This window comes from Pelodiscus sinensis, chromosome 5 (assembly GCF_049634645.1).
Source record: "Pelodiscus sinensis isolate JC-2024 chromosome 5, ASM4963464v1, whole genome shotgun sequence".
Lineage (NCBI taxonomy): Eukaryota > Metazoa > Chordata > Testudines > Trionychidae > Pelodiscus > Pelodiscus sinensis.
Genome location: NC_134715.1, coordinates 98,545,732 through 98,558,305, shown reverse-complemented (window position 1 = coordinate 98,558,305; position 12,574 = coordinate 98,545,732). Strand labels below are relative to the sequence as shown.

The 12,574-nt window shown below is 37.5% G+C and overlaps 1 protein-coding gene across 9 annotated transcripts in view; it reads left to right on the top strand.

Annotated features, from left to right (window-relative positions):
- The window catches only part of PCDH7 (protocadherin 7), a 399,732-nt gene that overhangs the window by 140,717 nt on the left and 246,441 nt on the right, over window positions 1–12,574 (top strand). Inside the window, exon 2 of one of the 9 annotated variants that reach the window (XR_012904346.1) lies at window positions 10,113–10,236. The exons of the other annotated variants lie outside the window; for them this stretch is intronic. The gene's annotated coding sequence lies outside the window, so the exon portion shown is untranslated. The remainder of the gene's footprint in view (window positions 1–10,112; window positions 10,237–12,574) is intronic. 9 annotated transcript variants of the gene reach the window in all.

Below are 12,574 nucleotides of genomic sequence, written 5' to 3'. Positions count from 1 at the left end.
TCAAGTGACAAATACAGCTAAGAGAAACGGTTCCAAATGTGTGCATAAAAACAGTTCAAGTAGAGTTTTTATTTCTTGCTCCATATTCTCCAGCTATATTTACTTCAATGGTCAAGTAGCTGGTGCAGAGTACATCAGTAAATGCACCAGTTTCTCAGTGCCCTCTGTCCTCCCCCCCAAGCTCCCTCAGGGACCCCACACAGAGGCTTTCTTACATGAATACAAATGTTTTCTGGTATCCAAATTTTAAAATGTACATTCAAGATTATAGGGAGTTGCATTGGCTGAGGTTAATAATTAACCATGCCCCCTAAGCCCCTAGGAGGCACTCGCTTGTTCACTTAACTGAAGTGTCTCACCCCTTGAAAACTCAAATTGCTGTACTTACTCAGTACTCACTACTTCACTCAGTGAAGTACACTACTCCTATTTTTGTCTTTTACAGATGCTAGAGCTATCAGAGATTTACGTCCATTTTACAATGGCTTTAAGAGACAGTCATCTCTGACTGGAAAGAACATATACTGTGGAGAGCTGGCTACGGAATTGAAATGTAGGCATTTATAACTCAGCTTTTTCTTTTAAATCCAGAGCTTAGAATCAGATTGAAGTATAGGCTAATCAAACTGTAATCCCTGCCTAATTTTGGTCAATTTCAAAAGTGAATAGACAACTTGAATAGAGAAGCACACACACACACTCTCACAGCCACAGAGAGCTGTATTTTGACAATGTTTGCATTTCATCCATGGGAATTGAGCATATGGAATACTGGAGTTTGAAAGATTGGAGCATATCTAACTTTGTGCAATAAAATGTACCTACTGAGCGCAACTCAGAATAAGACATGGCCCCATTTACCCATCAATCTGGCTCTATGGAAGAGGATGGGTGAATTAATGCAGATAGAACCAGAATCCTAACTGCTCCCCATTCTTCAGCCCACCTTTGGAAGTAGGAAAGCAATCCCTAAGCATCTTTGAGTTCATATAAGGGCTACAGAATGAGGTGTGGAAAGACATTGTTTGTCTTCCCATCGTATATTGCATATTCATATTAGGGCTAAGTAGAACATATTTAACAAGATGCCTTCTAACCCCTTGCAAGGGAAACTGTGTTTATGCAACAGCCGCCTTTGTAGGTTAAGATCTTGATATTGACCTATTGTCATAATTTTCACACTATAACTTTGAAATCAATGAAATTACTTTGATTCACACAAGTGTGACATCAGAATCTATCCCCAGGTAAAATCAGGTAGTATGTTCAATTTCTGGCAGTATCCTGAAACTATAGCCATAAAGAGATAACTTTGATTTATAAATAATGGTATTCACAACAAAGCAGCAAAAGCAATGTTCTTTAGCTTTCTAAGGAAGGCCACAATCTGCACTGAAGTTAACCTAGGGATGGCAATGCAAGATGATGTCCTCTTATGATGTATCAATTAAAATGAATTGTAGCATCTCCGCCTGTTATAAAAGATTTTATAATGTCTAGACCTGCTATTAACTAGTTCATCATAAAAGCAATAAAGAGAAAAGCATAGTATTACAAGGTATTATATTAATTTATTTGTAAATTATGGAAAAGGAAATTCCAAATTATAACATGCCCTTCAAAAACAATATGTTGATATGCAAGGAACACATCTGATTTATTTACTACAATAAAGCCAAACTCAGAAAGTGTCTGAACACTGGACAGTAAACATGCTGCAGGGCACAAACCAAGATGCATCCATACTAGTGATTTAAATAACAACAGAGTGCTTTCTGTTTACAACGTAACAACTATATGCTGGCAAAATAGGACCTGGTTATTACTGCATTAATAGGAAGTACCCTCCAGTTATGGGGTAAAATATTCAAAGCTGTCTGTGTCACTTCAGAGAGCAGGCCCCACATAAATAGGACACAGGCTCTGGAGTCAGGTAAGCACTTAGAAAATGTTAGCACATTTCATGATATGATAACAGGCTTCTCATTCTTATGCTATGCTTGGCTCCTGGGAATGTGTCTGCTGCGATTGCTTATTGTCCTTAGAATTCTCCATCATTCTGATGACAACGATCAGTGTCTGAACTGCTCACCAACCTACCCACCTAACCCCAATTTTCTATTTTGACAATACTGCTCTTTTTCTCTTGAGGGACAAGTAAGCTTTCCCTCCCCTATCAAATGTAATTCATTTTAAAAATTGAATGATATGTAATACATGTTACAGACCAAGCAGTGGTCCAAAAGTTGAGATGTCCACGTGGACAGATGGATGGGGTTTTCTGACAGCAATAGGCAGTCACAGCAAAGGGATCCACATGCTCGTTGTATGATTATTGGAGTACAGTTATTATTCAAATTACATGCCTTCAGCCAACAGCAGTGCAGAGATTTGCATGAATGAAAAAATAGAATATCCTCATGGGATAGTAACTACTGAATCCATTTGCTTTGGCTAAGAGGATTCAAAATGAACATTGAGCTTTGCCTGTTTATGCTTTTCTCATGAGCATGGTTAGATGTATGTATACAAAGACATTCTTGGGTATTTTAAAATACATTGTGTATCTGCTGTCTGCAAAATCAACTATTTGTTACTAAAGTAACCTCATTTATCATATCCCTAGAAATGTTTTGTAAATATTTTGGATTTGGCATATTTATTAAGTAACCTCTGGCAAGACAAACAATATAAAAACCTAAAAAAATTCATAAACAGATGAGTGCTTGCTACTAGCTTGAGCCCTGGTTTTCAGTTGCTGTGTTCTCCTCCCACAACTTCCCTAGAGAAGGACACTAGTTTCACATTAACATAGTCTTATTATTGTAGCAAACAGTCATGCTTCCTCTCCCTATCAATCACAGAGAGATAAGGGAGCAATATCTGCTTTAGAGAGAGTGCAAACACTCTGTATATCCCAGCTGTGCTTATTTAACTTTACAGCCCAGGTTTCCTCAGCCATGCCACTCATTTGTCCATCTGTTGGTCTGGGGATTTTTATGTCATTTTCTTTAAAAAAATGGTATTAAAATTCACATTGATTGTACATCAGCAATTCTTGTGAGAGATGAGGCAAAGGCGCCAAACTTCCACTGCCTTGCACTAGGAGTTTGATGTCTAATTTCCCTCTGTGCTTTTAAAAATCTTTCTCCATCAACTCTCATTACGTGGTTTCAGAATTTTTAAATTAAGAGTTTCATTGCCCCTCAGAGCTTGCAGGAACACTTGCTGACAGGAGGCAGAAAATGAAAACTCCAAAACGTTGTATTTCAGTTGATCTCACCACTGTTATAAAAATTCTCTACTAAAACATGATCCAGGTTCTCATCTGGCCAGCAGGTTCATTTGTGGAATTCGACAGGATTCTGTCTTTGTTGCCTCACTTATTCTATGTGAGATAATAAGGACTAAAACTAAAGGGTGATACCTAGTCAGAGCTGTCCCTAGGGCGGAGGAGCTGATGGAATGGATCTGGCCTGGTGCTAGGCTGCCTGTTGTTGTTGACATTTTCCAGAGCTTACTGCAGGACTGTTGTTGGCTAGAGCATTGTAGCAGCTCATACCTTTGGCTAGGGAAAAGGGACTTGCTGCACCAAAATGCTGGCTGCTGAACTGGGTGCTGTATCCCCTAACTGCCAACAAAATGGTGGGCCCTAAAAAAGTAATGGATCCATCTTCCAGGCTCAAGTGCACGAGCCCATCTCATCTGCTCTCCCCGCTCCTCCCAAAGAGCAAGAACTAGGTAGGGCTCCTATTTGCCCTACCCAAGTGTCAGCTCTATACCTACCTTTCATCAAATCAGGATGGTAAGGTTCCCCCATGGATGATGGGGACTGTAGAATGATCTATATTGAAACTGGTGGGGTTAGGTCTCATTTTTTTAATAAAATAGGGGAGGTGTTTGTTAGCAGAAGATGCATTTCAATATGCTGTGTTTCCAACTGTTGATAAGATAGATCATTCCCATCTCTGGACCTCATGAGATTTACCTCTATCCTTGCGTTCACAGGGTTAGAATTTTCTTTCTTCATTTTCATTAGGCAAAACATTTGCATTCTTCTCAAAATCAGATCACACCCCATTCTATTGACATTTGTTTGTTACAACTGGTCTAAACTATAGTAAGGGGCTGTACTGGGCTACCATTAAAAACACCTGAGGGCATCAACTAATACAAATGTGGTTTCCCGTCATTGTTAAAGCTATATATTTTGCGATGATACTTATGGCCTATAGTTTGCACTAGATGCCAGTTGACTTCCAGATGCGATTTAAAGTCTTGCTTATTATCTGTAACACTCTAAAGGATTATATTAGAAACTACTTGCTCCAGCCACTACCTTGGAGACTCTTTGGTTGTTGTTTCCCAGAGATGAACTCATAGGAATCATACATATGACCTTAGCTCTAGAATGTGCCCTTAATTCAAAGAGAACCTAAATATTGCCACTTATACAGTGTGCTGGAAGTCAAATATGGTTTTGTGATCCCCTTGTCAGTTGGTGCCCCAGATGTGATGATGACAGGCTGTTTGTAGGTATATGTAATAATAATAGCAACCAGAGCAAGGGACTGACCTTTAGAACTCCTTAGGTGTGCAGAATTCCCAGCTGCATCATTGACTTACTGTTTGATGTTGAACAAAGCACCTTCCCATGTTTCAACTTGAGCAAACCATCATGTCTTATTTTCCTCCTCTGTAAAATGGATGTAATAATACTGGCTTACATGAGGAGATAATGTTTTGCCTTAGTTCATTTGTTTTTGTAAAGCATTTTGAGATCCTCTAATAAAAGATCTATATATCAATGCCAAATCCTATTATTAGGAAATAACTGACCTTGCAAAGGCTAACTGGCCTTTATTTCAATATGCATAAGCTTCTAATGTAGCCTATTATTTCCTGATAAAACCCACAAAAGTCATTCTCAGTCCAAAGAACCAAAATAAATTGAGGCCAATTGTGTTGTACCAGATCTTAATTGTAGCAAAAGGGATTTCTGACTTATTTTAAAATAAAACTTTTGACCATTTGCAGAATGTATTCTTAACTGCACAGATGTGAGGTAGCAAGCATATACAAAGCTAAAGAAAACCAAACCTCTCTCAGTTTTATCTTTGATTTAAATAGCTTACAATACTCTGTCTATGGACATCATTTGCACGGTCACCTTTAAAATTCTGCTACTCCTCTGAACTCAAAGTTAAATAATAAAATCCTAGTCTGTCAATGTTCTTTATATAAATCCTAGAGACTGGGTGATATATAAAAGTGTAAAAATTCCAAATGATTGTAAATATTTTTAATATATTTAGAAATTATAATGATGTCATCACAATGTATAGATGTGTCTGTCTAAATGCAGACACACTCCAAATTTAACATGAGAGAAATACTTGTTTTGACTAGAAATATATTAAGCATTCAGATCTAGTGAAGCCAATGGTTTCAGATGAGGGAGATTTTCATTCCTACTAAATTAATTATTGCTTGAATGTGTGAAAGAGCAGGGAAGGAAAATTGAGGTGTATATGATCTGAATTGGATCTTATTAAGTGTATTGTATATCAGGAGTAGTTGTTCATACACTGACAAATGTAAACAAATATATCAGGATTTTCAAATTGACTTCCCATCCCTCTTGATCTCTTAACCCCCTCAGATGCTTTTGAAAATCTCAACCAGCATCTCTACCTGTTGTGTTGTTGTTAGATATATATTGGAGACAACTTCAAATAACAGTGTTCATTGCTTTTGAAAACCAGAATTGGACATTGTGGGCATAAGCCATGTAAGATCAACATGGTGACCTTTTGATCTGAATAGGATAATATGCTGAAATATAAACCCCATTCACAGGATCATAAGTAACTTGTCCTAAAATCTAAGAGATCAGTCAAGGTATAATTATCTTTGTGATGTGTACACGTTCACCAGATATTCCATCTGAATCAAAAATTGTTCGAGTCTGACCTTCATTATGCAAACTTAGATCAAATCTATTTGTGATATCGTACTTATCTCACCTCATCTTCAGTTCTTATTTGTAATGTGTTGTTGGAGTAAACTTCTATATGGCAAGCAGTGAAAAGATTATTTCAATGATATGCAGTATTGCAGAGATTGTCAGTGTTGATTTTACATATTTATTATACGGTTGCTGGACAACTGATTACACATGTTCTGCTCCAAATTTCAAAAAGAGTAATAGCAAATGAAAATCATGGAAATCTGAAATATACCATTTGTCTTGGCCTTTGAGGTTCACTGCAGGCAATACCAATTATATGAGTTATCTAAAAAATAACTAGAACATTGACCTTCAGTATCATCTTCCCTTTGAACGTCTCAAAAAGTTGCGTACAAACATTTATAAATTCAGCTGCATCATACCATAGAAGATGTGAAGTTATTACCTCATTTTGAATATCCAGAAGTTTGAATAAAAAGAAGTTAGAATAATCTATTTCTCAAGGTAACAATACATTTATGGTGAGCCAGATATACAAGCCAGATCTTCCAACCCACAGGGTTTTTTTTAACTTCATGCCTTCCTATAAGAAAAACACAACATGGAAGGATGTAATACTTTACATGCACATGATGATACTTTACTTTCAGTTATTCGTCAGCTGAAGTTAAAATTCTACTTTCTTCATATAGTACTTTTTTACAGAATAATTTTAAAAACTTAATGTTTCCTCTGAAAGGATGAAATAAAGAATCCAATAAAAAGTCTCTGAAACTCTAAACTTAGTGTCACTCACAGTTATGAAATAACATTGAGGGATACATAGAGTACATAAAAGTTCTTAATGCACAGTATGCAACAGAGTTTAACATCTCTTCAGTCAAATAACGAAGGATTTAACAAAATATTGGATAAAACAGCATTACTTAACTAATATAAAGATGGCAGGATAAAGTCATTGAACTTTAGTTGGACAATTCACCCATATCTATTTAAAAGTACTCCAATTGTTGAATCCTTTGTGTTCAATATAAAGTTCTTGAACTTTTCATATCTTGAAAGAAAATTCTGTTTGCAGAAGCTTTGCTGCAATCTCTGCTCCCATATCTGCACAGACTTTCTGCTTCATTTGTTCTGAACTGAAAAGACAGGAGAGAGACATAATTTCCCAACACTTCTCTTGCTTATCTTCAAGAATTTGGACATGGCTCAAATGTAAATATTTGTCCTCTGAAAGTAACGGACATAAAACTGATTCAGCGCTAAATAATGTTTCTGGCCTGATGGTATAATAGCAGCAAAAAGCAGAAAAATGTGAGAACTACATTTAATTTTGAATTTGCAATATGGAATGGCTGATGATGATATTGATACTTTATTTTCAAAGGACATTGTCCAGACATTTTTCTCGCTAAGGCTGCTAACACACACTGTCTTATCTAAGGAAAATCCAATGTTCTCTGCAAATATCACAGTGTTGTTCCCCATTATATAGCCTGGTATAAGAGGAGAAAAAGTCTCTGTCTAAGGAAAATAAGAACAGAAGCTCAGAGTCAGATAGCTGGGCTACACTAATTGATAGCAGCTGAAAGTTTGGTCCTTAATCTATAATCCTATTTACTTAAAAACATCTTGTCAAATGGTAACACCGTGTCTGTGAAAATTACAAATTTGATAAAATAAAGGATTCAAATTTTATTTGTCTGAAGGGAATAGGTCGGAATAGGTGTGTTTTAGGAGTAAGCATGTGACATTCTAATCCTTACTTAGACTAGGATCAAAACCAGGAGTCAGCAATAATTTTTGCAGGGGAGAAGGCACTCTCTGAATTTGGTAAGTTATCACAGGGTGGCTCTGGGCCTCCAGAAGAGCTGCGATTGAGGGCTAGAGAGAGAGTGTGTGAGTTTGGGAGCTTCAGGGTGATCTCTGTGCAACCAGTGACCTGTGTTTCCCTCTGCCATGCTGGACCCTCCTAATTTACTTATTCATTCACCAATAATATTTTCAGAATTGGAAAATATTGTGAGTAGAATTTACTTTTGGCACAGAAATTTTAATTTGTGCAGATTGAAGTACTGTTGCTTAGAATCAAGAACCATGGAATTTTAATGTAGTAAGTTGTTAGACTTTAAAACTTTGCTTATGTGACAATACATCGGCATCTGCAACACTATTTAGAAATATCACAAGGTCATACAACATACTTTTGCCTCACCCACTGATGCTGATTGAAAATCAAACAGGTCTTTTGTTTATTATTTCAAATAGAAGAGATGCTACTGGGCAGACTTTAATTTTTATGTAAAAAAAGTATCAAAAGACAATTTATAAGCTTTTTGGGACTATTAGATCTGTGTTTAGTGCAAAGCAGAATCATAGTTAATCTCTGGGGCTCCTAGGAATTATGACAACACAAAAACTAATAATATTAGCTGAGTGGTGCCATTTACACAGGTATATGATATGACATCGTTTTAATTCTGAATCTTTGTTTTCTTGGGGTTACAATTTAGGTTATCAAAATCTATTACAGGATGAACCAATCTTACAAAATATAAACAAACAACAACTAGAAATCTATTAAAAACAGATACCATTGCCCAGTGTAACAGGGAATTGGGATATTCTAATGAACCACCTTTTTATGAGGTGTTGGAGTCCTACTGGAACTTACTGATTCCTGGTGATTCACCCTGGCATATGTATCTCTTTCATCTTCACCACAGATAGAAGGGAAATAATCATGATCCTGTGGGCATAATTACCTTGTATCTAGGGCCCTCAGAAGAGCCAAAGACTTGGGATAATATTTGGGCTGAAGCTTATGTTGTTGTTTTGTTAAATTGTTAAAAAAAAACCTTGAACCCCAGGAAAAGTTGGGTTTTCATCAGGGTGAACAAAATATGGCTCATGGACTGCATCCAGCCCACCCAACATTCATAGGAGCGAGCCTACTGAATCACACTCAGAACATTAATCCTCTAAACATATTTTAAATTAATATTTGCAAGAGTGCATAACAGCGATAGAATCATTTTTTCAGTGCTGACTACTATGCATCACATATCAATCATTGCATGCTTCTGTAGCTTCTGGTGAGGATCCCACACCTGCTTCTGCATTTTTTTTTCTAGGGAATGCATCAGACTTTAGGTTTCTTTTTCCCTTGACCTTGACACTTACTGCCATCTGATCTGTTCCTATAGATCTGAAGAATGCTTATTAAGGTTTGTAGACTTAACTGAAAAATTGCTCAAATATTTTCACGAGCAAAGTTGATAATGTGTTTATGATCAAAATGTATACAAACATTTGATTGACAGTGATGGTTGCTGAATGCTTTATGATCATGAAAATATAGTCTTTGATAACAATAATGTTAATTCATTCTTCAACAGACATATAATGCCAACTGAATCATAAATCATTCACCACCTATGGGTACGTCTACACTAGCCCCCTAGATCGATCTAGGGAGGCTAATGAGGGTGTCCAGAATTGCAAATCAAGCCCGGGATTTAAATAGCCCACGCTTGATTTTCATGTTCCCGGCTGGTCGCCATTTTAGAAGTTGATTAGCTTGAAATAACTGCCCGCATCTACAAGTGGCAGTGAAACAGACGTCCATTTTAATGCCCCAATTTGAATTAGGTGGTAAACCTAATTGCATGAGGAATACCACCTAATTCGATTTAGGGCTTTACATCGGAAGCCCGTTTCACTGCCGTGTGTAGATGCGGGCAGTTACTTCGGGCTAGTCAATTTCTAAAATGGCAACCGGCCGGGAACGTGAAAATCAAGCACGGGATATTTAAATCCTGGGCTTGATTTGCAATTCCAGTCGCCCTCATTAGCCTCCCTAGATCGGTCTAGGGGGCTAGTGTAGACGTACCTACAGGTATTCATTTGAGGCATGCAATCAAAACCAAGCTATATTAAGCTTAGAGTATTTTTGCTACTACCTTATATTCAGAATGTTTCAAAGAACTTAAAGGAATATGAATTGTGGCCAACGAGAAGCCACTTTGTCTTCACAACCAAATTACAGGTCCGTTTCTTACAAGACAGTCTCTGAGAAGTCACCATAAATACTGGTCATAATTTATATGTTTAAAGGGTCTATTTTCCCATCCTCGTACAGGAACTTTTGCATCAGACTGTAATTAACATCAGTGAGATGTGATCCATAAATCTTTCATTCATCAGTAGGAGAACAAATCCCTACCTATAGTCAACATTGTCAACAGCAGCAGTGCTATATATTGGTGGGTATTTAATACAAAAATTTTCCTTTTTAAAATGTATTAATTATGTGATGATGTTTATTCTGCATGTGCTGTCATATGTCTTGTTTGAGACAGGGCATTTTTTAATTCTTATCTATTTTAGAGTATTTCAATTAATTCCATTAGTGTGGTCATCTGTATTAACCTCCTACATGTGGAAAAAATCCTACCAGATTTTCATTATGAAAACTTTCATCTTCTAGAATAATTCAGATCATCCCATAAATCATTCTTGACTGTTTAAACCAAAATACATATACAACAACATTTTTTATCATTTGATATAGATATCTAATATTTTCATTGATGAAAAGTTTATGCCAAATTTTTGGCCAAGATTTTCAGAAAAGTAGTCTCCTTTTTGTGGGAACAAGGCATGTAGTGAGAAGTATAAATGCTGCCTGATTTGCATTGTAAAAATGAAAGTAAAGCTGAACCCTACTCAAGTTGGGCCTTGTGACTTTAAAAATGCTTTAAAATATATTAAAGGTTTACAAAACTTCCTCTGTTTATGGTTATCAGGTTAACAGCCTGACTAAGAAGTTTAGTTAATATTATGGTAAGATTGAAGCATGATAAAATTGAAACATTAATGGGCAAATGTACAGGAATTCTTTTAGTATAAAATATAAGCAAATGGAACTTCATCTTTATACACTATTATCATTAGTCTCTTGTAAACCAAAGTGTCATACTATTCCGTTACTTTGTGGAATCCTCCAACTCACTTACAAATTTACAAGTTGAAACTTTCAGCCAGTCAGACTCACAGATTTTGATAAACAATCCTGAAATCATTATTGATGCTGTATGTCTCCTGTCACATTCTACCTTTAGTGGTATAGGTTACTTCCTTAAGCAATTATTTGTGTTTCAATCCAATTAGGGTCTGCTTTCTTGGCAGCCCTCAAACCCAGCTAAGCACTTCCTCTCAAAGTGACAAGAGTGTAAAATACAAGAAAACAGACTTTTGAAATCTTCATGAGAAAAGGGAATAAAACAACACAAAGTCACCAGGACTTGAGAGTGTCCAGCAACTTGGAAAATTAGGAGACATATGCATAAATAAGCAGTTAGGTGTCTAATTTAATTGCTTCTGTTTGAAAAATGTGGTCTTTATTATTTATAGTTTTAGAAAATATATGGATTTAGACTATTTTGAAATATCAAATGCCCTAACTCCGCGTTTCTCAAACTGTGGGTCCTGACCTCTGGGGAGAGGGAGGGAGTCATGAACAACTTAGAGGGGGGTCATGGTATCACAAAGTTTGAGAACTCCCGCCCTAACTTATCTTCATTTTTTTGAAACAGTCCCTCAAAAATATATGTTGTCTTGTAGAATCATAGAATCATAGAACTGGAAGAGACCTCAGAGTCCAGTCCAATTCCAACTAAATCAACCCGGCCAGGGCTTTGTCAAGCCGAGACTTAAACACCTCTAGGGATGGAGACTCCACTACTTCCCTAGGTAACCCATTCCAATGCTTCACCACCCTCCTAGTGAAATAGTTTTTCCTAATATCCAACCTGGACCTCTCCCACCACAACTTGAGACCATTGCTCCTTGTTCTGCCATCTGTCACTACTGAGAACAGCCTCTCTCCATCCTCTTTGGAACCTCCCTTTAGGAAGTTGAAGGCTGCTATCAAATCCCCCCTCACTCTTCGCTTCTACAGACTAAACAGACCCAAGTCCCTCAGCCTCTCCTCATAGGTCATATGCTCCAGCCCCCTAATCATTTTGGTTGCCCTCCGCTGGACCCTCTCCAATGCGTCCACATCCTTTTTGTAGTGGGGGGCCCAGAACTGGACACAATACTCCAGATGCGGCCTCACCAAAGCCGAATAAAGGGGAATGATGACATCTCTGGATCTGCTGGCAATGCTCCTCTTAATGCAACCTAATATGCCATTAGCCTTCTTGGCTACAAGGGCACACTGTTGACTCATATCTAGCTTCTCATCCTCTGTAACCCCCAGGTTCTTTTCTGCAGAACTACTACTTAACCGGTTGGTCCCCAGCTTGTAACTATGCTTGGGATTCTTCCGTCCCAAGTGCAGGACTCTACACTTGTCCTTGTTGAACCTCATCAGATTTCTTGTGGCCCAATCCTCCAATTTGTCTAAGTCATTCTGTACCCTATCTCTGCCCTTAAGGGTATCTACCTCTCCCCCCCAGCTTAGTGTCATCCGCAAACTTGCCTAGGGTGCAATCCATCCCCTCATCAAGATCAGGAACGAGATGTACAGGTAGTTCGGAATAGGAAGCCTAGTCCAAACTACCTAGTTCAAGCCCCGTGTAGCCGCGCTGCACGGGG